Source organism: Zeugodacus cucurbitae, chromosome 5, assembly GCF_028554725.1.
Source record: "Zeugodacus cucurbitae isolate PBARC_wt_2022May chromosome 5, idZeuCucr1.2, whole genome shotgun sequence".
In the NCBI taxonomy this organism is placed as follows: domain Eukaryota; kingdom Metazoa; phylum Arthropoda; class Insecta; order Diptera; family Tephritidae; genus Zeugodacus; species Zeugodacus cucurbitae.
The window spans coordinates 51,916,875-51,942,931 of NC_071670.1; the positions used below are offsets into that span (position 1 = coordinate 51,916,875).

Sequence of the window (26,057 nt, forward strand, 5' to 3'; positions counted from 1 at the left end):
ATGTAAATTCAAATTCCGCAACGAACTTTAACATTTTTTGACAGTTTGCGTATAAATCTTGAAATGTTTTAATTTGTTCGCGAATCGTTTTGTGTGTGCGCAAGACATTGCACCGCGCGGCCGGCCGTCCGCTCACTCATTCAATGCTTGAGTTGTACTTTGCAGACTTGGTGCTTGCAGCGATGGCTACAGTCGAGACGCGGGCGTCGTTGTTGTGGCTCAGCGCCTCTCAAACTCATATTCGTTTTTTCGTATTTGTATTTGTTGTAACAACATTTCACAGGCATTTCGCATTGTATGATTTATGAATGACATTTCAAGTTTCTCAAAAGTATTTTTTCTCTCATTTTGTTGGTTTTACTTTGTAAAGGTGCTCCATGTTGGTTTTGGAATTGTAAAAACGCAGATTCCAAGCGGTTAAACCGTCGAACTAATAAAATATTCAACAAGCAAAGGTAACATGTGAACAGCATTGATTAAAAAATAAATAAATAAGAGGATAATTATTGTCCGTTAAGTTGTTACGAGGGCAGTCCCAAAAACAATAAAAGAATTCGTCATAATAATTTTATAACTCACCATCGACAACACTTTCCTAGTAGGAGAGCCGATGCCAATATTTTTTTTCACTCCGATAGGAAGAGTCTCTGTGTATGCCTTTATTTTTTGGCAGCTAACCGAGTATTTTCTTTCGATGAAATTGCCTATTTCAGTATTTTGAGTAAGTTTTAATCGAATTTCTAAATTTTTATTTGTTTTGCGATCTGCTAGATGTAAGTTCCCTATTTCTTTAAATTTGTCGAAACCCTATTTTTTGGGTCAGTTTTAGTTTGAAACATACTTATCTTCAATATTATATTGTTTTAGTTTCAACAGGACAATTACGTACCTCTTCAATTGATAAGCATTTATTGAGAAAATACATACATACATACATATTATTAAAAAAATTTAAAATTATGTATTTTATTTATAAACAGTTATTTAACAATTTTTATTTCTTTTTCGTTTCAGAAAGTGATATTTTCTACGACATGGACCAAAGATATTTTTAAAAATAGGGTAAGTGTTAAAAATTTATGAATGAATATATTCAAAATTTGTAGTATTAGTTAAGTAAGTAACTTTAATAAGTAACTCTAGGAAAAGTATTTTTTTGCGGTATTCCTTAAATTATTGTTAGTTTCGAGATGGGGAGGTTGGTTGGAACATTCAGTTCTTTTAGTAATGGAATTTTGCTTAACTGGAAGCAATTGGGGTTCGTCTGTATTTAGTTCTCTATGACTTCGGTCAAGTGTACGCATTGTCGTTTACATTTTTTACTGAAATAAGGTTTGAATAAAAAAAAAACAAAGTAATTATTATTTGATTATACTTAGACAACATTTGTGGTTGATCTGCTACTTAAAGGGTTAGGTGGGTTTTAGAGGCTTAAAACAAGGATATTTTTACATTTTTTTTTAATATAATATATACAGTCAAATAGTTCATAAAAACAATTTAGCAAATCAAAGATACATTTTTAAACATTATTTCATAAAATTTTTATTTTCACATTCCCAAAACTCAGCCGTTGGCACCTCATCTCCCAAAAAAAAAGTCTTGCGGTGGACATCATATCTCATGATTGGTTCATCGAAAAGCAAAAACCAAAAATATATCGACAGTACATGCATAAATCTATTTAATGAACCTAGAAAAAAAGAAAATATTGAAATTTGAATTTTGAATTTTTGACAGAGTTTTAACCAAAAAACTCACTTTTTTGGTCAAATTTTGGCACATATTGTTTAAAAAAAAAAAAATAGTTTCACTTAACATATAAAAAAAAAATCCTTCGTTCATTAACTAGATAATGTTATTCCAAAGCTGTCTGCAAAATTTGAACCAAATCGCTTCATAACTTTTTTAGTTATCATGTCCACCGACTTGAAAAACTGATTTCTGAGATAAATGCGTTTAAAGTTTTACATTCGTACAGACGTATCTCTTAGAATATTACTCGGATTGATTTGATATTTTTGGATAATGTTTTAAACATATTGCACTATTTAATAATACAATAATTTTTTTTTTTTTAATTTTGAAATTTTGAAACTCACCTAACCCCTTAATTAATGCAGATGCGAAGATCGCATAACATATATAATAAAAGAAATTATTATAGAAAATTGGAAAGTTTAAATATTAAAATTTTAACTATTAATACATATTAATCCAAGTTAACCCCATATTCTCTGCTAAGAGACACTGTGCTCTCCTCAGAAAATCTCATAGTGTCCCTCGAACTATAAAAGACAAAAAAACTAGATATTCAGTAGTACGTTAAATCAATTATAATAAGCACTTTTGTAAATACATTAATTTTTTTTTTACAAATAATTATTTTATTATTTATTTGCCAATTCTTAATTTTGTACAATATTTAATTTTGTAACGTCATTTTATACCAGAACTCAATAATTCCGTATAAATGCTGAAAACACGCGCTGCCAACCATTATTTCAATTTAAATTCAGCAAAAATATTAGCCAAGTCACGTACCACAAAGAAGTAGTGTGGAGGAGACATCTAGCGACAAAGTTTGGTAATATTAGTGTAAGCCTATGGAATGAGCTGTTGATTACCCGCATGTAGACGTCGCTGTGTAATGAATACACTAATAGCTAAAATGTTAAGGATAGTAAAAAAATACAGTTTTGAAGAGAGTCAAAGGTTATATGGTTATATTTTTACTCAATAGACAAATTAAATTTATTATCTGTTTTATAAACAAATATTTTAATTTTCTCTGTATAGAATTGCCCTTCACCCGGCCACTTCTGTTATTTCGGCTAGCTATTGACTTCCATTTTTCGCTCTAATCTTTCCACCACTACTTTTACATTTCATTTCGTTTATTTGGTATACAATTTTCATCAAAGTTAATTTAGATAATTGCTCAAATTAAACCAATTCAATTATATGCTAGGAAATCTAATATTTGACGAGTTGATTGCTTGTCAACAAAATAGAAGCTTTCATGTTTTGTGTGAAAAAGTTGATTGACCTCCAAATTACAAGAGTGCAAAATTAAATTTGATGAAACAAATAAATAAACAAACCATTATGTTGTAATTATGAGAATTGAGATTTATTTTTATTTTTTGGAGATACATAAGTTTAGATGGAGAAGATTGTAGTAGCAGAGTAGCTATACTTACGGAAAAGTTAAAGGAAAGAGGTTAAAGAACGAATGCCAATTCTAAAAGTTATTCAATTAAACTCACTTTACAAATAAGGCTTTACAGCTAACAACTCAACATCAAAGCCATCGGAAATTATTATCAATAAATATTGCGAGAGATCCTTACATTCCTTAAAATAATAAAATTAGGCTGACTTTAGGGAGTATGATAACATTTTAAGGTTGTGGAGGATATTTCAAAATACTTGTCTTTCCTTAAGGGGTTATGCCACATTGGAATTATCAAAAACTTGTATTTTTTTAATTTTTGCTTAATTTCAAAGTCTATATTCTAACGAGTATTTTGAGATGTCTCCGAAAACAATGTCTCAAGAATTACGAAAGTATGATCATTAGTACATTTTTTTTTTCTATTGCGTTTTCCCAAAATCTAATTTTCCAGACGGTGTACACGATAACTCAAAAACTATTCAACCGATTAACTTGAAAATTGAAATACATCTTCCTAAATAGATTTTCCAGAGAGAAGCGAGGGATTTTCGATCGATTTATTATTTTACTTGTTTCAGACAAAAATCGAACCGCCAATCATGTACACCATCAAGGTGTGTTGCGGAAAAATTGGACTACGCCAATGCTTATATCTCTGCCATTTTTATTTAAAAACAGTATTTTTTGTTTAAATATTTATAAAGATTTAGATATCTATTAAATTTGCAATAAATGTAAAGAAGTCCTAACTCAAAAAGTTAAAAAAAAAAAATCATAACAAACCATCCTATTTGCAACATAACCCCTTAAATTCTTAGAGATTTATACTTGCGTTTCAGCTGAATTTAGCGCTTCCTTACCAGTTATATTTCTAAATTTTACTATTTCAAACCAATTTTATGTTTATTACGATTAAATTATATATTTCACAGTTATTTTTTTCCTAACCCACTCCCTTAGTTCTGATTAGAATTTTCTCTCAAAAGAATTTAGCAAATTTCAGCTCCGTACTCAATTGATATCTACCAATTTGGTTCTTTACACTCACTCCATTCGTTCTCTATTACTTATTATGACCGCAAAGCTACGAATGTTTGCAGATTTACATATTATTTCTATCTTCTACACTCATTGCCATTCCGCCATTACACGCCTTTTCTGTGCTATAGAAATTCTAATCATTAATGCTCACCTCACTCGAAAATCAGACTGAGTGTCAGAACTATTTGCTTACTTTCTCGCTTTGAGTGACAATTAAGTAGTGAGTGCCATAAAGGTAACACACGAGTCAAAGCGAGTAACGAGTGTCATGAAAATGCATAGTCACAGCAATTTCCAGCGGCAGTCACTCATTACATTTCCATAAAGTCACATATACGCTTCGCAGTGAACAAGCACAACTCATAGAACTTGAGTTGACATTCTCTTCTATTTTTTATTTGACCAAAATTTGGCTTAACGACCTTCTCTGCGCAATTTTTTTGACTTCAACTTCAACCTAGGCTGGCCGTTTTCGGCGTTTGCCGATAATGTGAATTGACCAAACTTCGGCTCAGCCAAAAGCTGTTACAATTGGAAGTGTGTAGTAGAGCTGAGATCTGAGAATATAAAGCGAAGGTAGAAAGAGTAGCAACTTGTAAAAAATATATATCAACCATACAACAACAGCAATAACAACAATCAAAAATACCAATCGCGTCCAGAAACAATAGAAAAATGGAATAATAACAAAAACAGCAATAACAACAATTCGGCGTTGTAATTTTCTGCGCTGCCTCTTTCTTCGCACCTGCACTACCGGCTCGGGCGATCATCATTTTGCCGCTACGTTAGTTTATTGCTTTTTGCGCTGTTTTTGCTGCTCATCTTCTGCTCCACTATCTTCCTCATGCTACATTTTGCGCCTCTGCTGCCTCTCTTACCCCCTTTCGTTAACTTTTCAATTTTACTGTTTGTCTTCTTCCACGCATTCGTTTGCTTTCATCAAAACACACCTCGGCTCGCACCCGATTGGAGTTCGTATCTTAAGTCTTTGGTTAGCCAAAGTTCAGTTTCTTCATGTACGTCGTCAGTGCTGGTTGTGTCTATCGGTTGATTAAGACTCATTTGACTTAAAACTTGTCAGCATAAACAAATCTAAATATAAAACAAATACAAATACAAATACAATTTATAACTGTTGCAAATAAAGTGAAAAGCATAAACAGCAATTTAACGTGTTTTATCGTGTTCGTGCGTGTTTGTGTATGTTGAAAATTGCATAAATATTGATTTTATATAGAAAAATCAAATAGTAACAAAAGTGTGCAATATATTTTTCAGAAAATTCTGTCGCAAAAACAAGCAGTTCTGCTCATTGAATTTTCTTTCCATCGCGCTCGCAAAGTAAGTGTGTGCAAAAACAATTTTGTAGCTGTGTGCGCGTGTGTTTGTATTACTGCCTGGCTGCTGTTGCTGCTGCTGTGAAAGTGCAAATAAAAGTTGTTAAACTTGTAAGAAAATAATTAAATGCGCTGAAAGCTCTTCTATAATGATTCTAAGTGAAATTTTGTTGCCCTAAAAAATGTAGAAAAATTTGCATACAACAACAACAGTGTTAGTGTTGTGAATGGTGTAAAAACAAAATTGTAATAGAAAACACAAAACATATACAGAAACGCGCTTGAATTGTTTGCAACAACAACAAAAACAGAAACTAATAATTTTCCACAACGCAAAGGTAAATAGTTTTATTATTTTGGTTTGAATGTTTATTTGACTTTGGGTTTTGTTAGAATAAAATTATTAATTCTCTAATACTAAAATAAACGTATTATATTTCTTATTGATATTTTATTGATAAATAATAATAATAAATAAGAATTCCTAAACAAATAAATTTAATAATTTTTAAATAAAATACATAAAAAAATCAAATTAATTTAAAAAAATAAATAAATAAATTGAACTACAGCGACATATACATACATACATATTTTTTAATGCTTGTATTTTGGATTAATTGAAAAATGGGTATAATTACAAACCAAATATTATTAAAATATCAAAACAAAGTCATAGATGTAAAGAAATTATAAAAAAATCCAATTTCTTACTAAATTCATTAATTTGTTGTAATTTTTTTTTTTTTTTAAATATTTTTTTCATATAAAATTTTTTTTTTATAAAAATTAAATATAATATATTTATGTCTAATAAACATTATAAAAAAAGTTTTACAATAATTGTCATTGTTGTTATGATTAAAATAAAAAAATAAATAAATTAAAAAAAGTATAGTATATAATTTTCTTAGTTTAAAAAAATTGTTTAAAAACACTAAAATAAAATAATAAACAAAAATTAACAATAAATATTATTTGGTCAAATTTTTAGAATTTAATAATTTTTAATAAACCAAAATATATTATATTTATATTTATAAAATAATAATAAATTTAAAAAATTAAATAATTCATATTTTTAATAAAAAATACATTTTAAACATATTAAAAATAAATTTGGAAAGTTTTTAAATAGTTATTCCGAGAAATGCATTTATGTATCTAAAGAAAAAATATATTTTTTATATTTAATTATAATATATTTTTTTAATATTTTTAATGTATTTTTTTTAATATTTTTTAATATTTTTTAATATTTTTTATATTTTTTTATATCTTTTTTATGTTTTTCAAATGTTTTTATAAATATTTTTAATATATTTTAAAATATTCTTAATATATTTTTACAATAAATAATTTAAACATTCTCTATAACAACAAAAACTACCAATCACCACCAAAAATTAAAAAAAAAACTATTACGGTTTATTGCTACTTTTCATTCTGTGTTGCCCTCGAAAAGCGCGTTTTCCACGAAACCGTTTTGATCGTAAAAGTTTAAGCCAATTTAACGCTTGGTATTACGATTTTGATGTGTATGTCTGTATGTATGTATATGTTTATAGGTGTAAAACTATCAAAAATGCTGGCCTTAACATTTTAGCTGCTGTTGTTATTGCTATTGTTCGAAGCTTCTTTTCACATTGTTATTATTATTTCATGTTTTTTTTTGTAAATTTTAGCTTTGTGTTTTTGTTTTAGCTTTTACCATTTGCTTGGCTTAACAAAACTGCGAAATGGCGTGCTATAATCGAAATAAAATAAGCTGCAAAAAAGCGTAATACAATCTAAATCTTTTTTTTTTTGCAAAATTATACAATACACACATGTGTATAATATACATAAGAATAAAACATAAAAGCAAAAAAAATGCTGCCGTCATCAGCCGGTAATTCAAAACTAGAGATAATAGTAGCACAGCCAGCACAAAAGAATAGAATAGAACGGCATAGAGCGGCTATTATGCCAGAAAAATAACAACAAATACAAGAAATCATTAAATTTGCCTATAAAGTTCAATATGTTTTCAGTTTTTTTTTGTTGTCTGTGTGAATAGCTTTGAGAAGAAGAAGAAGTTGAGATCTATCTATAATTATATGCCATGTATACATATATATTTTTGTATATATGTAACTAGCAAAAAGCAATAAGTTTGATCGCATCCAAACATGTAGTCATAAATAATAATAATAATATTTGAAAATAAAAAAACGTATTGAAAATATATATGGAAACGCGGTTCGATAATTTGAGAAATATTCTTTCACTTCATTTAAATGGGTTTACCAAAAGTTATTAAGTTTGTTCTGTCATTTCCTCAGGCGTCAATAAACGTTATTCAACAAATTTATGCGCAGTTGAGAGATTATTTGCCTGGAATATGAATAGTTCTTTAATGAATAGGAGGAATTTATTTTCTATGTTGATGTTCTCTATAACGAAGAAGATTTTGTGCAGAATGCCAAGAAAATGAAAAATCAATCAAAGGTTTATTGTAGAAAGTTATTTTTTTCTTTTAATAAGATTAGCTTAATAATTTGTTAAGTGAATCTTGGGAAATATTGGGAAAGAAGTTTGACAGTCAAAAATAGTTTTTTCTATATCGTTATGTGGTGAAATATTCGTATTGAGTGGTTAGGGTCTAAAATTTGCGGTAAATCTATGTTTACATATAACGAGATTGTCTCCATTTACGAACTTAACTCGATAATCTGTAATTAAGAAACGAGATTTTCCATGCAAAAGTCATCTCTGGATAATCCGAGAATATAAAATTATCTCGTTTTATATTTTCGGTCTTATTCCTTGGTTTATCGATAATTTTGCGAAGAGGAGGAGAAATATCAAATGAAAATGTGAACAAAAATGGCTGACAGCGAGAGAAATATGTTACACAACAACAAATGCAATACATTTGACAATTTATAATCTCATTTAGCTATATGTTAGATTATTGAACGAGCTTAGAACGAGATTATTTTCATATGTAAACATACTAAGAGGCTAGTTTAGGCTTTCAAAAAAGGTTAAAGTTTAATTATTTTTTCTATGAGGAAGGAATAAGGATTTGAATCTCCTTATTTGATGCTTTATTAATCATGTATTTGATTAATTTTGACCTTTTGATATAATAGTGACAACTGGTCCAATCTTCTGAAACACATTTTTCAACAGACTCAAACGGGGACTCTGGAAAAGTTAGGCAAGTGGTTTACTTGTTAATTTCACTGTGTAGATAAAATTTCAAGTAAATAATTGCGATAGTCTCCAAGTACCATGATCGCTTGGTTTTAAGCATGGATTTTCTAGAAAATCTCGTTCAAAGCTCTACCTATGTATGGAAGTTGACTGCACTGAATACTTCGACTCTACACCTGATTGGTTAGGGAAACATTTTGTTTTATTGATCTACCATTTGAATAATGTTTTTAAGATTCTAAAGTGTACTTAAACCAAAAAAATATAGATTTTTTGAAAATCGTGAATTATATTTTTTATATCATCGTTCATTGTTCGTAATAAAGCTTGGATCGTTAACAAATCAAACCAAGAAATTTGGAAGTGTAGTATAATTATACATTAAGATCGATTTAATCACTCTTTGAACATATTTGTCAGATTCCAAAATGAAATTGAAAAGTCTGATCTAATAGAAAATTCAAAAAATTGTTTTTATTTAAAAACAAATATTCATTTGAAAAAGGAAGGTCGATAAGAAAGAGTATATTAAAAATTAAGTGAAATCGAGGTTCAAATATATGTATCTGAAAAGTTGAAAATATATATATGAAACCACTCCAATTTCCGTAAAAATGAATATTTGAAACAAGAATTTTATTATTATAAAATTATTTCGAAAATTTTATGCCAAAATTAAATAGTTTCTATAATAATACAGTTGAACTTCCATAACTCGAACTCTTGAATTGGCAATATAATTGAAATCTCATACAAATACCTTCCGTGACTAGGAAATCTCTCTAACTAGAAGTTTTTTTTGTAGATTATGGTGATTCGAGTTAGATAAGTTCAACTTTATATTTATAATTTTTTTACCAAATATAAAAGAACGTAAAAAAAAGTTAAAAAGAATTTATTCAAATCGTAATTCACAATCACAGCGAATTGCTAATCAAAGCAAGTATTAACTGTCCAATAACAAGAGCATATGTTTGTTCAAGTCACCTACACTCACCTGTCCATATATATTATATAGTACATTAAAAAGTACACCATTGACGCTTGTAATGACAGCAGAGAAGTGACGACGACCAAAAACCGCCAAGTGCCAACTGTCTGGCCTTTTCAACGCCATCGAACGATTATTTTCTTTTAATAACGCTGCCACACACTGCACACCGCACACCACACACAAACGACCATCACAAGGTACTACTGTTGCGGCTAGCACATACATACATACATATGTATGTACATATATGAAAATCAAGAATGAAGCAGCCAAAGCAATGAAAATATGTAGCAAAGTCAGCAAGTGCGCCGCACCGCATTGAGCACCGAGTTGTGGCATTAAAAATAATTAAAAAATAGAATGAAAAAAAAAATAATAACAAAACAAAAACAAAGCTGCTGCCACACTGTCGATAGTTCCGCTAAGTGAACGCATGGCGTCGCACTCACCTTCACCTGCGACCCACAAACGGCTGCCAGTAGCAGTAGCCAGAGCCAGAGCCGCATTGTTTGTTGGTGGTTAGTGGGTAGTATAGGCAGTCTGCTGAGCAAGCAACGGGACGCGCAAACCACATGAGCTGCCGCTCATACCGCAAACCAAATGAAATCACTCAGCCAGTGAGCATGTCAACAACAACAATAACACAAACTAAGCAAAACTAATATCGCTAACAACAAATATACAAAGGAAAAAAAAAATAAAAACAAACTCAAACCGAGCATTCTGCTGTTCCGCTTTACAGTTCCTTCTTATCTTACATTTCAACTTCTTTAGCGACTTTTCCTGCTTTTTCTTCGGCTTCTTCTTCTGCATCTTTTTCTGCGCTGCGTTGCTACTGTCTCCGGTTACATTGTGTTTGCTGCATGCTTTTGACGGGTTTCTTTGGCGAATTCAGTGCAGCTTTCTTCTTGGACGCGGCTCAGTGAGTGACTGCACCTTCCTCAAGGCACAAGTGGTTAGGCGCGAATATGTGTGTATATTTGTCTGTGGTGCAGTGAAAATGTCTCAAGAAACTAAAACAACGTAAAAAGCAACAATAACAAATACCGCTAAGCGCAAAGTGCTTGCCACCAGCGAGACAGCACCTTTCGAAATTGTTGAAGCGTTAGAAGAACCTCGAAATAACTGATAGATTTGCACGCCTTGTGATTGATTTGATGGGTGAAAAGCAGAAAATTTTCTTTTTACAATTAGCTTTGACAACAACAACAACAACATTAAAAGTGAATATTCTAAATACAAACAAACAAATCTGATTCAATACAAATAAACAAAAATCTTGTAAGTGTTAAAAGAAAATAACAACAACAAGAAAATGATCTTCTTAAGCAATAAACACCATTTTCCTTCAACACTGTTGAGCATCTAGCAGCTTCTTTCCCCTCTGCTACAGGTGAGTTACAGTTTCTCTCGCTACAGCAAAAGCCGCTTAAAATTTCAACTTTCTTACACACACACACTCACACATACAATGTTATGCGAGTGTTATGTTCTATGGCGTCCGCTATCGCAGCATTTAATCGCCTTTGACAACCGAAAAAGCCATCGCATAAAACCCGAAACAGGAAGTTGCACGCTGTGGCGATTAAGAACGCTCAATAAATTCTGGTACAATCGCTAGCGGCGGCATGACTTGGCTTCAATTTGCCGACCATTTTCCAGTCGAGTTCAATTCAATAATTTTTTTTTGTTTATTCTTGCTTGTAGTTCCAGTTGTGGTGTGTTGATTTTGTTCGGCGTTCAATGACATATTCACTACTGTCCGCTGCTGAGTTCGATAACAGTTTTCAATGTTAGATTATTAACCTTGTGGGTCGAACAAATATAATTATGTAGAAGTAGTATGTGGGCTTGGCACAAATTAGTACTTGTATTAAATCGTGTTTATTATGACTATTTTAATGGCTTAAAATATAATCTATATAGCTTTTTCACACAGCCAAATTAATTGATCAATTAAAATTTTGATTGAAAAAACAGTTTTTGCTCTTCACCCCGCCGGCTAACGCGATAATCGGTCAGAAGTTATACATTTTTGTTTTTGATTTTAATAAGAAGTTGGTAAGTTTCATCACTTGATTGCTATTTTTAGCAGCGAAATCTACAGTGGTGTAGTGTGAAAAAATCGACCAGAATCAACGTTTTAATCGAGCAGAGGCCGGGTAAATGATCGTTGTCCCGTGTGAAAAGGCTATTACTTTACTATAGGTAAAAATTTATATCTCACTGTAACCCACAAAATAAAGTTTATTCTATGCAAATAATGATCGAAAAACTTAAAATTAGTGCCCGAGGTATACTAACGCTACAACTGGTTCTAATAACATTTGATTGGTATAACATCAACAATGTTGTTTTTTGCTTCACATTCAATGATTCCTAAAAAAAAAAGTTAAAAAAATGTAGTGGCGACTCCAATTAAAAATATTTGGCAATACAAAATTTATTATATTTATTTATAATATAAAATAAAATACAAAATTAATAAAAAAAAATTTAGCTGAAAAAAAGTAAATGAATTTTATATTCATTGGCAACCCTACTTTAAAATTTTTGTTTAAATTTTTTTTTTAAATATTTATCATTTTTAAAATACTCATAATAGTAATTTACTTTAAAGATGATAACATTTTCATTAATTTTTTGTTAGTTGGCAACCCTTTTTCTAGTAAAAACTTCCAAACTCAAAGCAAATTCGATTGATTTCATACCAACATTATAAAATGTATATTTTATTGCTCCAATAGCAAAATCAAAAAATTACACCTTTTCAATAATCTGTTGGCAACCCGTTTTTACATAATTATTTTTTATACAAATTTTCTAATATTATGTATATACACAATTTTTCGTTTTATTCGTTTAAAATATTTTTTTTTAATTCAGATTTTGTATTATAAATTTTTAATTATTAATTATAAAATTATATCAGTTTTCATATTTTTGATAGGTGGCAACACCTCACTTTTTAAAACTTAGTTTTATCTTAACGGCTTTTTTGAAAGCTTTAAATAATTTATGTCTGCTCCCCCATAGCATATCTTGCCTTGTCCATACTGATTTTCTAAATCACCGGGGCGAATCTCCACTTTACAACTTTGTCTACCCAGCTAAAGGACTTAGTTAGATACCATGCTGCACCTTAAATTAACCACATGAGATCTTAACTAAAAACCTATTAAATTGCATACAAGTATACTAGAAAACATCACTGCTGCTTTTCGTGCCAGCCAACCAACCAACGAATCATTAAACCTTATGAAATATTCACACATAACATGCCAAATGGGCGTAAGATCCTAAGCCGCCGACATTAAAGCGCATGTCGAAGCCGTTAAGCAAATCTTCGCTATGCGACTTTGCAGCCCTCAAACCCATTGCTGGCTGCCAACTTTACTGCCAATTTGCCATAAATTTGTGCAGCAATCAATTTTCTTATCTGACATAGCGATGCGCTCACTAAATTATCACAAGTGGACGACGTTTGTGGAGCCACTGCCTGCCGCTGGAGGTTGCAATATGCAGTAGAGCTGCAAAACCATCGATGGCACTAGCCAGCTATCGATAGTTTTGCAAGCTCTAATATGCAGGATACTAGAAAACCATTGAAGCGGCCTTGCAACACTCGAAACTCGCGTGGCTTGCTTCATTAAGCCGGCTGCCAGCAGAAAGTAGAAGTAATTAGATGTAGACGAATGAGCTCAACAACCGGAGAAGCGTCTTGCGCGCGACCGTGCTGAGTTCAGCGGTCACACAAGAAGCTGCAAGACGATGTAGAGTAAGATAGACTAAAGCCCATACTTCATAGACAGTTTGCCGCTGAAGAAGAGTTCTACATAAATTTATTATTTTTTTGGTTGTAGCCATGAGGGAATATAGAAGACAGTAGTTCGAATAAACGCAAGTAAAATAAGTGCCTATAATTTTGAGATTGCCTTATGAACTAAATTTCATTTATTTCAGAAGACTCTTGGGTTTATATGATTATTTTCTTTGAAAATTTTTAATTTCTCTCCTAAATTATTTAGGTGTCTTAAATGACTTTAAAATCGAAAAAAAAATATTGAATTTGAACAAAAAATTTTCCATTTTTTTTTTTAATTTTTTATTTTTTTTTATTTTTTTTATTTATTATTTTTTAATTTTAATAAAATTAATTTAATTTTTTTTTATTATTATTATATTATATGTATCTTCTCCTATTTTAAATTATGACCAGTATTTTCAAAACACCAACACACTGTATCTGTTTTAAGTGGCCTAGTGGTGATGCCCAGTCTGCTCTTCGTGCGCTGGTCAAGTCCATAAATTTGCAATATGGATGGACCATTCACCCATGAAAAAAAATAATAAAAAACACAACAAACAATTGATTGCAACCTTCACCATTGCTGTTGTTGTTGTTGTAGCTGCTGTCATTATTGTTGTAAATGCTAAGCTTAACTTAGGCCGCCGCTTGCCGCAAGCAAATCTATGCTTCGACTTCAACTTTAAGCTACTTTTGGTTGCAACTCTATGCATAAGAATACTGTTCTTGTTGTTGTTGTTATACCTTTTGTTAGCTGTATTTGTCGCTTGATGTGCAATCGACCGCTAGACGCAGCGTTAGCCGCGGCGGTTATTGCAGTCCGACAACAACAACAACACCAATATTAGCAGCAATGAAATGTTGAACTTTTGCAACAGCAACAACAACAATGTGATGACATAAAAAAACAACAACATCGCAATTTGGTGAATGCAATTGAAAGCATAACAACAACAACAAAATCGACATTCACTGCTGCAGCACCAAACATTTTATGCACCGCATTCAAATGCAAATAATTGCCGTGGCGAGCGAGCAACAATGTGCACGGGGCAACAACAATCAGAGAGTGGCTGGCAACATTCACTGCCAAAAGCAATGGTTTATTGGTGGAGTTGCAGTTGTTGGTTTGTTTTATTGTTGTTGTTATTGTTGATGTTGCTTTATTTATTGTTGTTGTTGTATATATTGTTGATGTTGTTGTTATTGCCGCCGCCTGAGTTTGGATGCTTGCATTTGCTGTTGTTGGTTTTTGGCATTATTGCTGTTGGTTTTTGGCATTGTTGTTGTTGCATTTTTATTATTTATTTATTGCTCGTCTTTCTCTGAAATCCCCACAATTCTTAGCTTCATTTCTGCTCACACACTGGCCAACAATGGCAGCACCGGCCCGAGCACAGCTCAAGCGCCTACCGCCAGCGAACTGAACTCAGCGGCGGCGGCTTGCAGAAAATGCATTGTTTGCCTTCGCAATGCTTCTGTACTGCAGATCATATTGTCTCTAGTGCATACTATGGTATATACATATGCACAATTATATATATATATATGTGTGTGTATGTGCGCTAGCAGCTGCCGGTAATGCAACGCCACACCTCTAGTTTCGGCCCACTGCAACCAAAGTAATGATATTCTACATTCCTTTTATTCTATTGTTGTTGTTGTTGTTGTTGTTATTGTTTTTGTAATTCTTATGGCGTTGTTGGAAAATTCTCGATCCAATATGTATATAAAACGCTGAAACGAGTTTCTCGCACACAGCATTCACTATTTTTCCTACATCTTTGTTGCTGTTGTAATTGCTATTGTTGTTGCTACAATTCTTATTCTCATTGCTGGTGCGGTAGTGAGTGGCATTGCGGCGGTTTTATGATTTCGCAATCTGCAAAATTTTATTGGCGCAACGGCAGTTATATGTTGCCGTTGTTGTTGTAGTTGCTTGCGACGATTGACAGTTGCTGCTGCTGTGGCAGCCATTACTCGCCGGTAGCGTTTTGTAGCAGCAGCAGCATCAGTATGTTGCTTGCTTTGTATTGTTGTTGCTGCTGTTGCTGTATTGTTGTGTTCTGCTGGCGCGGAATGCAATGCAATGAAATGAAACTGCATTCTTTTGTCAAGCCGTAATGCATATCTGGTTCTCAGTCGAAGAACTGGATTTCTGTTTAGAATCACAATTTTTTATTATACCTTAGCACGAATGTGTCGTAATGAACGAGTTTATTATACATATACCCACAGGGTGGGTGTTTTAATGATATCTAATATTGAGTGTTTTTTCAGTTTGTTTATTTGCTATAAATTCCAACACTTTTTAATGAGTTTGTAGTCGGACTTCAATAACAAATAATACATTTTTTCTTATTTTGCTTTAGAATTTTGAATTTTTTATTACCAAAAATAAAAATGTTTTTATTTTTTTCGAATATTTTTTACTAAATTTCTCTAATTAGAGTAATGCTACCAAATAAATGAAACAGAACTTCGCAAAAATGTGAACTCAGGGTGGTTATCAGCGTTGTCTAGTATACTGACAGCAGTCGCTTTTCGTCATGAAAATTTCTGTTCTAGTGGTCAGTGCAAGTAGACCGGCAACTATTCTCAAGTAGCCCTACACATTCGACTGTTTTGAAAATTTCAAGTTTCATTCTGAAAAATGTAAAGGAATATTGCTTAACTACTAAAATATATTATGGTTTGAGAGTTAACGTCGAACCAGATCATTTATTATTTACAATATTATGTTTTCATTAAAGAATATCTAAATTTTCTTTCTTTTCTTAAAATGTGTACAGAGTTTTAGTCGAAAAGAAAATAAAAGAATTAATAATTTTGATAATTTTCTTTTGAATATTTTCCTCAACTTTACTTTTTTGATAGGTGGCAACTCAGTTTCAAATGTGTCTATATTAAAGATTGTTCTTATAATTTTTGGGAGATATTTCTAAACGATTTAGATTTGTCAGAGTTTTGGAATATTTGGAAATAATTCAATCTAATTTATTTTTTTTTTTTTGCTAGCTGGCAACTCTATTCCATAATAAGTATAAATTAAAGCAAGCTTTCTCACTTTCATATTTATATTGTTTTATTTCATTGTTCGAAAATGAATATTTAATTCTTCAGAAATTGCGTATAGAAATCTCACATATGTATATCGATCGACATGTCTAGTAGTATACAGTTTCATACAATTAATTTAAAAAAATTATGAAAATTGTTTGGCTGAAAATTTTAAAAAATTATTAAAAAAATTGGAGAAAAGCATTAGATAATATTTTTCTATACAAATATTTCGACCAACACCACCTTGCTTAAACTAAACATTATTATTTTTCTTTTGTTTTTTTCCTCCATCAATAATTTCCCATAATTCAATAAATTATGCCGCCGCTCGCCTTTGTATCTCTTTCAATGCCATAAGTTGCTCTACCAAACCCTTCATTTTTGTACTCGCATTCAAAGATAGCCTACAATTCTTCACAAAATGACCTCCACTTTGTATTTCTTATAATTGAAAAACGTTAACAAAGTAAGGTTAAATATGAAAAATTAATACGAAATTCCCATAACAATTTCGTGTTTCTGGTGCGAGATAAGCGTAAAATTAAAAGCTGAAGATTTTGCTTCCCAAACACACCTCTTTTCGCATTTAACTGTGTTGTTATTTATGGTGCTCATGTACAGAGTACGAACAAATATAGGCAGGCGCACTTTGGTACAGCCAGTGGATTTTTTTGATTTTCGGAACTCACAAATTATTATTTCAATGTTATTTAAAGCGGCTGGGCTTTGTTAAGTGCGCGTTGTACTTTGATTGTTATTATTTTTTTTTAGTTTTTTTATTTATTTTTTGTTGGTTTTTTTTTAATTTTTTTGTTTTCCAACCTGCGATCTTCACTTAAAATGCTTTTTGAGGTGTGTTATTTTTGAGCTTCATTTGTTGTTGGTGTCAATACTATAATTGCGGGGTTACGTGTGCGATTTTAAGTGTATTTTCGTTCGAGTATGAGCTTTAAGTAATTAAGTTAAGTAATTGAAATAAAATTCAATTTTTGACCAAATGATATTAAAAAAGTCATAAATGCAAATGACATATTTTGGAAGGATTTTTAGAGGATCCTAACTAAATATGCATTTATAAGACTCTTCGAATTTCTAGTAGAAGATATTCTTTGTTTTAGTATAATTTAAAATTTTGGTATAGTCTTTTATAAAAAATAAGATATTCGAGAGTAGCATAGCATGATTAAGTTGCTACTACAGCTGCTCGTAGCCTAGCTTTCTAAGAGAAAAATTTTTTTTAGTAAAAGTAAATAAAAAATGATGGGTTTCCTTTATAAATCCGAACTGAAGTTTATCAAACTTTATTTCTCTTACTTAATGGGCTCTTCAGAAATAAAAGGCTAAGTGTTTAACACTTCTTGCCCTAACACACAATGTTAAATTTATTGCCATCCAAGCAAATTTTATAAAGAACTTTGAGAATTTAAAAAATATAATTTTAAAATTTATAAATTTTTCTTGAACTAAAATTAATAATAATTAAAAAAAAATAATTCATTTTTATAAAATATTAAAAAAATTGTAAAGTTAAAAAAAAATTTAAAAATTTCGAAAAAAATATTTTTTAATTCTTTAAAATAAAAAAAAAATTAAATATTTGGAATTAAATTTTCATATTTTGTATTTTTAATTTTATTTTTGTTCCAATTTAAATACTAAATATTTAAAATTTCAAAAAAAAATTATATTTTTAATTATTCTTAAAAATTAAAAAAAAATATTATTATATATTATAATATAAATAATATAAATTTTCCAACGAGTTTCACGTAAAAAAAATCAAATTATATTTCACCGTTTTTTTTTTTTAGTTTTATTAATATTTTTGTATTTTTTTTAAGTATTACTAACTAATTTCTGAAAATCTGTTTAATTTAAATATGAAAAATCAACCGAATATACTCGTTTATTATTTCTCAGCCAATGCATTTATTTTGATTTTTTAAATAATTAATCAATTTTAATTAAGTTCTGAGTGTGATTCATAGCAATATTTTATTTACTTTGCTTTAAAAGAGATAAAATATTCCAATTATTAATTACAACAATTTATTAATTTCATTGGTGTGAATAATTTTATTTTTTACATTCAACTTTGACACGCCATTTATCACAATAAAAATTCTAAAAGTTTGTATATAACACACGAATGGCAAACAAGCAAACAATTAAGTCGTTAAATAATTACCTTTTAGCTGTCACCTGTCGATACGGCAAATACCAACCACAACAGATCCGCAAAGTACACATATTTTTCTACAAACAACTGTTATGTTGCTTTATTTCACTGCCAACAACTAATTAATTTTCGCTCATTTCGCGCTTTTTTTCGCATTTCAATGCTAATTTGATAGACTAAAGGGAGAAGAAAAGACGCAAAGTAAATAATATTTGAACGAGTCTATTAGCACTTAGAAGTTCTAAACGATCACATTTCGCAGATGTTTCAATTTTAATTTGTGTCTACATACATACATATGTATGTTTATATATATGTAGTTAGCATATTCATATGTAAATGGCAATATTTGTGCTGATATATTTATCTGTATATGTAGATGCATGCACTTGTTTTCGCACAGCGTGTTGCTGCTATTAAGCTGACCATTACCTCATAACCTCGATTTAAATATTGACTATACTCATATATTACATATGTATATATGCATACTTACTTGCAAGTAGAACTCTCACAGCTTATTCTACTGTCCGATCGTGCTAGTTCATATAGCTATATTTCCATCCACACACATTTGCTTGGCATATTTTTAGCGCTGTTCAATAATTATTCCACATGGTGGATATTTTCAAATAAACTTTTTACCATTGAACTGCCACAAGAGATTTGCTAATACATATGTACATATATATATGTATATAAAGAAGTTTTTACAATGCATGCCACACAAAACGCCTTCGATTCGATTTGCTGCCAATGACTGCATTGAAAATGAGCGTAAATCTAAATTAACAGAATAACACGCAGCATTTTGCGCAACAACAAGTAGCGTTTTTTATGTAAATGTATATAATTTTTTTAAATGTATTTATATATGAATGTTTGTTCATATGCATGTATATCAGTCATTTTAAACTTGGACTTTTGTTTTAGGTCATTCGTGTTTCTAGCTGACTTTGAATTATTGCTTAATGACTGATATATTTACGTACAAGCGGACGAAGATATATATATTTATATAAAGTTTTCGTACATTAAGTCGGTTACTTTGTTCTTATAACCATGTACTGTATCAATTTTTTTGGAATCTAGTTTAAATTTTGCGATTTTTCACACGACAATTGTTAGCTTTTTCAATGAGTCAGATTTATAAAATTATAACCAAAACGTATTTTGCTTTTAGATTAGATTAGGTTAAAGTTGAGTATTACAACAGGTCAACTGTGAACAAAAAAATTTAACTTTCAGAAAAGCTTGAATCATTAAAAAATTATTTGTGTGCTTTCGTTATAATGTTTACATAATTTTAATTTACAAAACTGAATGATTATTTGAAAAATATTGAGAAGAGTAAATTCATCGCTTGTATCGTCTTTATAATATGATATTGACATTTATACGGCCATATTTTTGCAAAATTTAACCTTTTTATTTTTTTCAAAATTACACTTATTTGAGTGCTCATTTAGGGGTTACATGGATTTCGTCCGGGAAAGCGGTATATTTTAAATTATTTTTTACATAAAAAATTTTAATATTTAGTTCAAACTTTTTACTATCTTGAAGATAAAAATTTAATGAGGAATTATTGAAATTTTTCAGAAAAGATATTATTCATTCTGTCGCTGTGATGAAATTTCCAGCAAGCCGAGGGAAAATAAAATTATAAGGGTTTAGTTAGGCTTTATACTATAACTTGTACGAACGAAAAAAATAAATATTTTATTTTTGGCAGAGATTTTTACGAAAAATACAAAATTGTAAGCAATAAAAAGCTTATGCTGTATGTAAAACATATGCATGTTTGGACGGGGGAAAATGGAGAAAATTTGAATTTTCTGTAGAGGTATGTAGTCATATTTTCATTAAATACTTGGTATACGTCTTGCGTAGTACAATGTCTCATATGTAAAATCAGCCCAAGAACATCAAAAATACTAATAATTGTCAAAGTTATGACATTTTGCGCAAAAATCTTTTTTTTCTAAGAGGCTTGTCGTGACAACGATTCCAGTCCATCAGCTCAATTGAAAGCATAAAACCAAACAAATTTCTTTAGTATGGGAACTTGTGGTGTCCTTGAACGATTCAATGAAATGAGAAAATTTTTTTTCTGCAAAGGGGCCAATTTTCTCAAAAAGCTACTTTTTCCTTTTGAGGAAATATATTCAAAAATTCATAACATTGATATGAAAATTTAAACGAAAAAATGGTTTAAGAACATGGCAAATAAATTACGAACAATTTGAAAAAAAAAATTGAAATCGGGTGAAAACTCCTTCGGCAATCCACGCCATCGCAACGACGTTTTCGGACAAACATGAGTTCGAGATAATCGCGTTTAAAGTTTCAAGTACACTTTTGTCTAGTGTAGCGGAGCAAGATGCAAAACGCTATAACTTCGCTTCTACTGTTTGAATCTCTCTAAAAAGTTTAGATAACATTCTTAAGAACAGATACTTTAGGATAAAAAACAAATAAAATGTTCATTTTTTAATCGACTTCTACATATATAACCCCTTAATGAATAAAGATCTGCCAAACTTTAATTACGATTTTGACAGTAAACTTAGCTCATACCCAGAAAAATTCTTCATTTTAAGTGCTAGAAATTACAACCATCCTAATGCTGCAGCCGCATAAACTCAAATTATTAAAAAAAATTATGTATGTATATACAGGTGTGACAAATTATATATTTATATAATACATGTGCATATAAATTTCAGCTTTCCATTTTTTTCCAGAGTCAATGCCAACATATTTTTTTTAACTTATTTAAATTTTTACATGCGAAATAACTTGGCTTGTTCTTGTCAGAGACTAGACAAAATAAAAATTATAAAGAATTTTGGTCGTTACAGTACTTAAATAGCGGCATTTGCTGTTTTCGTTTATTTATTTATTTTCGGAAAGATGCTGACATTTGTTGCTGTGTATTGTATTTCAGTTACAACAACTTGAGGTTGCTGACTTCTTAAGTCCAGCTATATCTTTCAGCTACGTTTTAGAATTTCTATTCTATGCCATTTATATGATTACATATATATTTCTTTTTTGCTACTCTTTCTTTACAATTTTCTCATTTATCTTTCAACAGTCCGCTTCAGTACACACTTCGCTTATGCTTTTCTCCGTACATTATACATACATACAAATTTCCCCGTCTCAAGTAACCAACAACTTTTCTCCATCTTCATCTCATTCATCTCCAGTGTTGTTTGGTGTTTGTTGCTTAAGTCTTTTGTACGTTGCCTGCCATTCAGAGTGTATGAAGCGGAAACACTCTCAAAGCATTAGCAATCTAAGTGTGTTATACTTTTAACAGCATATAACGCTATGAGCTTACATTTAAAAAGCGCATTTCATTTTTACCAAGAAAATGCAGTAGAACGATAAAGTACCATATATCATGCATTGTAATAACGGTTTCTGAAAAGTTCAACGGTGCTTGCTCACTATATAAAAAGGGCAATGAATGGTTACTAAAGTATTGGTGGCAAGTAATAAAAACTTAAGCTGTGAGTAAAGCAATAAAAAATCAGCTGCTGTGCAGTGGAGCTCTATTTTTCCGGTTGAATTTCCTCACCCAAATTTTGAACTGCATTTTGAGGAAATGAGGCCTACTGTTTTATGTGTGTGTTTTTTTTATAGAACGGCAGGTGGTTTTTAGGTAATGTTTTTTTTGTGAAAATGCATTTTCCTAACTGTTGTTTTAGATTTTAGTACTCCCGCTGTCTTTCATATTTTTATTTATAAAGTCGCTGTGAAGTCGGTAGCGTTTCTATTTTTTTTTTTAATACGAAAGTAGTTATATTTTATATTTTATTTTTAATTATTAATTTTTTTTTTTCATTTTTTTCTGTTTGTTTGTTTGTTTTTGTTAAATATTATTTCATATTTTTTTATTTTTCATTTTATAAACATCTTCAATACTTTGATCTGTTATTTAATTTTTATATGCACAGCTTATCTCTGGTATCTTATCGCTATTTTATATCCCGCTTACTTTTTATTAAGCCACTTGCTGTTTCAACTTAAAATATTTGCATATATTAAACATAACGGTTTTTTAATCAATTAAACATTTCTTTTTTTCTCATTTTAGTGTTGCGAAATTAATATCAAAGGCGAAAATTAAATCGGTAAGTCTGCGTATTTTTGTTTTTGTAATTTATATTCAAAACCATAATTGTTATTGCACTGGTGATAAAATCCGTAAGCTATTTTGATGGTGAATATTCAAAAAGAAATAACGGTACATGCAAATATTTGAAGAAACTGGTTGTTGCTTGATTATAGGTATACAAAAAATTAAAGAAAGAAGTTGATGTTAAACCAAAATATCAAAAAAATATTTTTTTCTCAAAACCAATTTTAAGTTAAAAAATGCTGGTTTTTAAATTGTTTCACAATTTCACTAAAAAAATATAGATTTTAAGTGGAAATTGTCGAAAAAATGTACAATATAATGATGAATGCAAAGTATTTTCCAAATTTTGAGCAAATACCTAATTTAGTAGGGTTGCCATATAAACTGTTTTTTAATAGATTTTTGAAAGTGGTACATATAAAATTGTTTTTGAATACATTTGGGCTATTTGCAAAAATGAAAACCATTCAAAAAATATCTTAAAATCTTAAAAAAAAATTTTTAAATTTCAAAAAAATTCTAAAACTATTCTGAAAATGTAACTTTTTTATAAAAATTTGATTAAATTTAAAAATTAAAAAAAAAACCTGACATTTATAAAAATTGTAAATTTAAATTTTTGAAATCTATAAAAAATATGTTTTTTAAATAGTTATTTCGAGAGAAATATTTTTTTTCGAATCTTTTCATTTCATTTAGTTCTTTGTAAAACAATACCCTAACTGACAAAAATTAAAAAAAAAATGAATAAATAAATTGATTTAAAACAATGTGGCTACTCTATTATTATTATTATTAATGAAAATTCTAATTGCTACAAACAAATGAAAGTATTATATATTACTAGATAAAGAAAGTGACTTTATTAAAAATGATGGCAACTCTAGAGCTACTAAATAATTAGTATGGATTTATCATAAAAGCTTATAAGTAATCTCGGATTAGATCTTCGATAATAATAAACATTTTAATAAATAGTGACTTGTCAGAATTTAATAAACACACGGCTTTATTATTTTCTCTGCAAATATAACCTATAAAATTTCAGTAAATCCTATGAATTTAAAACTTCGAAATATGTTCTAACTCCTCAAGTGGGTCTTCTACAGACACTTTATTTTCAATCACAACATTTCGCCACTAAATATTTGGCTTTAATTAAGCTACTCAATTCATTTCGGCCGCCAAACCATGCCATCTTCTTGACGAATAGCAATAGCTTGTTTCAGCACAATATAACCCGTTTCCAATGTGCGGCTCGTGAACGATGAATAAAAATTATGAACTTGTTTTGCCATAAATTAGCATAAATTATAAATCAGCAAAGCCAAACAAGTCGCTGCCAACGCAAATACAAAAAAACACCGAAAAAAGAACAAAACCAAAATGAGCGAAAAGTGGCAAGCACCAGCAGCGCCACCACTCGACGGCTGTACAGTTGTGGTCCAGTGGTCAGTGGCTGATTGCATGTAAATTTTGACACAGCGTTCACACCTGCTTCTGCGCCTCCGCCATCAACACCAGCAACATGCTATACAACAACAACAATAACTACACAACGCTAGCCATTCAAGCGTTAAAAAACACGTTTCATTTGTGTTAATTACCGTCATTTGTTGCTATTGCTGTTGTTTTTTCTTTCTTTTTTTTGTTTTTTTTTGCTGCTGTCTCGATAGATGCCAAAAGGCTGACTTCATCGCTAAAATTTCAAACACGCTTCAATTTTTGTGGCGATTTTCGCAATCTCAACAACGTTTAAATTGCCCTCTTGGTGTTTAGTAAGCTATAGAACATCGCTTGGAACAGCTATTATGTTGTTGGTGTTGTTGTTGTATATGTATATTATTGTGCGTGTATAGTGGCTTGTTGTTGTTAGCTGTTGACTTTGTTTATGTCTATGGCATTGATTTAGTGTTGATGGCATCACAAATTTCACTACTGCATAGCAAATGCTAATTTAGTTGTTGCCTTCTTTGTTGCTATTATATTGTTGTTGTGTGTTATTGGTTGCTAATCGTCGACGCAGCGTATTCTCAGTTAATTTTAACACAACTAATTATTGTAATTTCTCCGAAAACCGCTTATTACTGTATGTTGTTTTAATTAGCAGCGCCATTATTAATTTTCTTCTTCTTCTTTCCCTTTTTAATTTTGTTTATTATTGACTGGAGATTCTTTGCTGAGCAAGATATAGAAGTGCTTATGTTCGAAAAATGAGTTTTTTCGAGTTTTTAGACAACCTATTCTGTTTTATTTTTAGTTAGTAATCCTTGTTCGATTGAGCAACGATTTATCTCACTTGAGATTTTTGTTAAATTATTGCATGTTAGTTTTTAATATACGTTCAGTTCAGCAACTTCAATTTCTAGGCTTTTCTACGAGTTTAAACTATATTCTATAAACGGTTCTACAAACTGTAGGAAAAACCATGAAAAAGTAAAACCGAGTTAAATCAAAAATCTCAAAAGTAATATTAGTTTTAGGCTCTTTGTTTCAAATAAAAAAAAATAAAAAATATTGAATTATAAAAATCAACTATTATTTCCTTTTTCTTAATTAAATAAATATTATTTTCACTTTTTTGTACAAAATATCGCTTTCGTGCTATTTTTTTTACCAACCTCAGCTCACTTGGCATTTGATGAGCACAAATGAGGTGATTTGCTACGCCAGCTTAGCTAGATTTTAATGAGTTTGCTCATTAATTTGTAATTTATTTAAGTATGTATGTAGTAAAAAATAATTTTGCAATGCAGGAAAAACTGTTTTGATTAAATTTTTGCAAATCGATTAAAATTATTAATGAGTTGGCGAGTTTGGTGATTTATTTTTTTCGTATTTTGTGATTTCATGTTTTATTGAGGAAGCCATCAGATTCGTTATGCTCAGTGCATTTTAAAAGGAATGTTTTTTTAATGATGGTGAATCAGGCTACTTGTATTGCGAAATTTATATAATGCAAAGAAATATATTTTTCGGTGGACTATTAGTTCTCATGCGGAATTCAAAAAATGTTACGCAATTGTTTCAATTTGTTTTATTTTTATATCAATTTTATTGCTTTCAGTGTGAGCTGCTTTCGCAATTACAATTTACAATT

General features: G+C 30.1%; 1 protein-coding gene across 4 annotated transcripts in view; it reads left to right on the top strand.

Annotated features, from left to right (window-relative positions):
• Positions 1-1,025: 1,025 nt before the first annotated feature.
• LOC105210619 (general transcriptional corepressor trfA) overlaps positions 1,026-26,057 on the top strand; it is a 137,721-nt gene continuing 112,689 nt past the window's right edge. For 3 of the 4 annotated variants that reach the window (XM_054230622.1, XM_011181693.3, XM_054230624.1), the window contains exons 1-2: positions 4,526-5,897; positions 22,913-22,949. The gene's annotated coding sequence lies outside the window, so the exon portion shown is untranslated. Of the gene's footprint in view, positions 1,063-4,525; positions 5,898-22,912; positions 22,950-26,057 lie in introns of those variants that run through there. The other variant, XM_054230623.1, reaches the window with a different exon arrangement.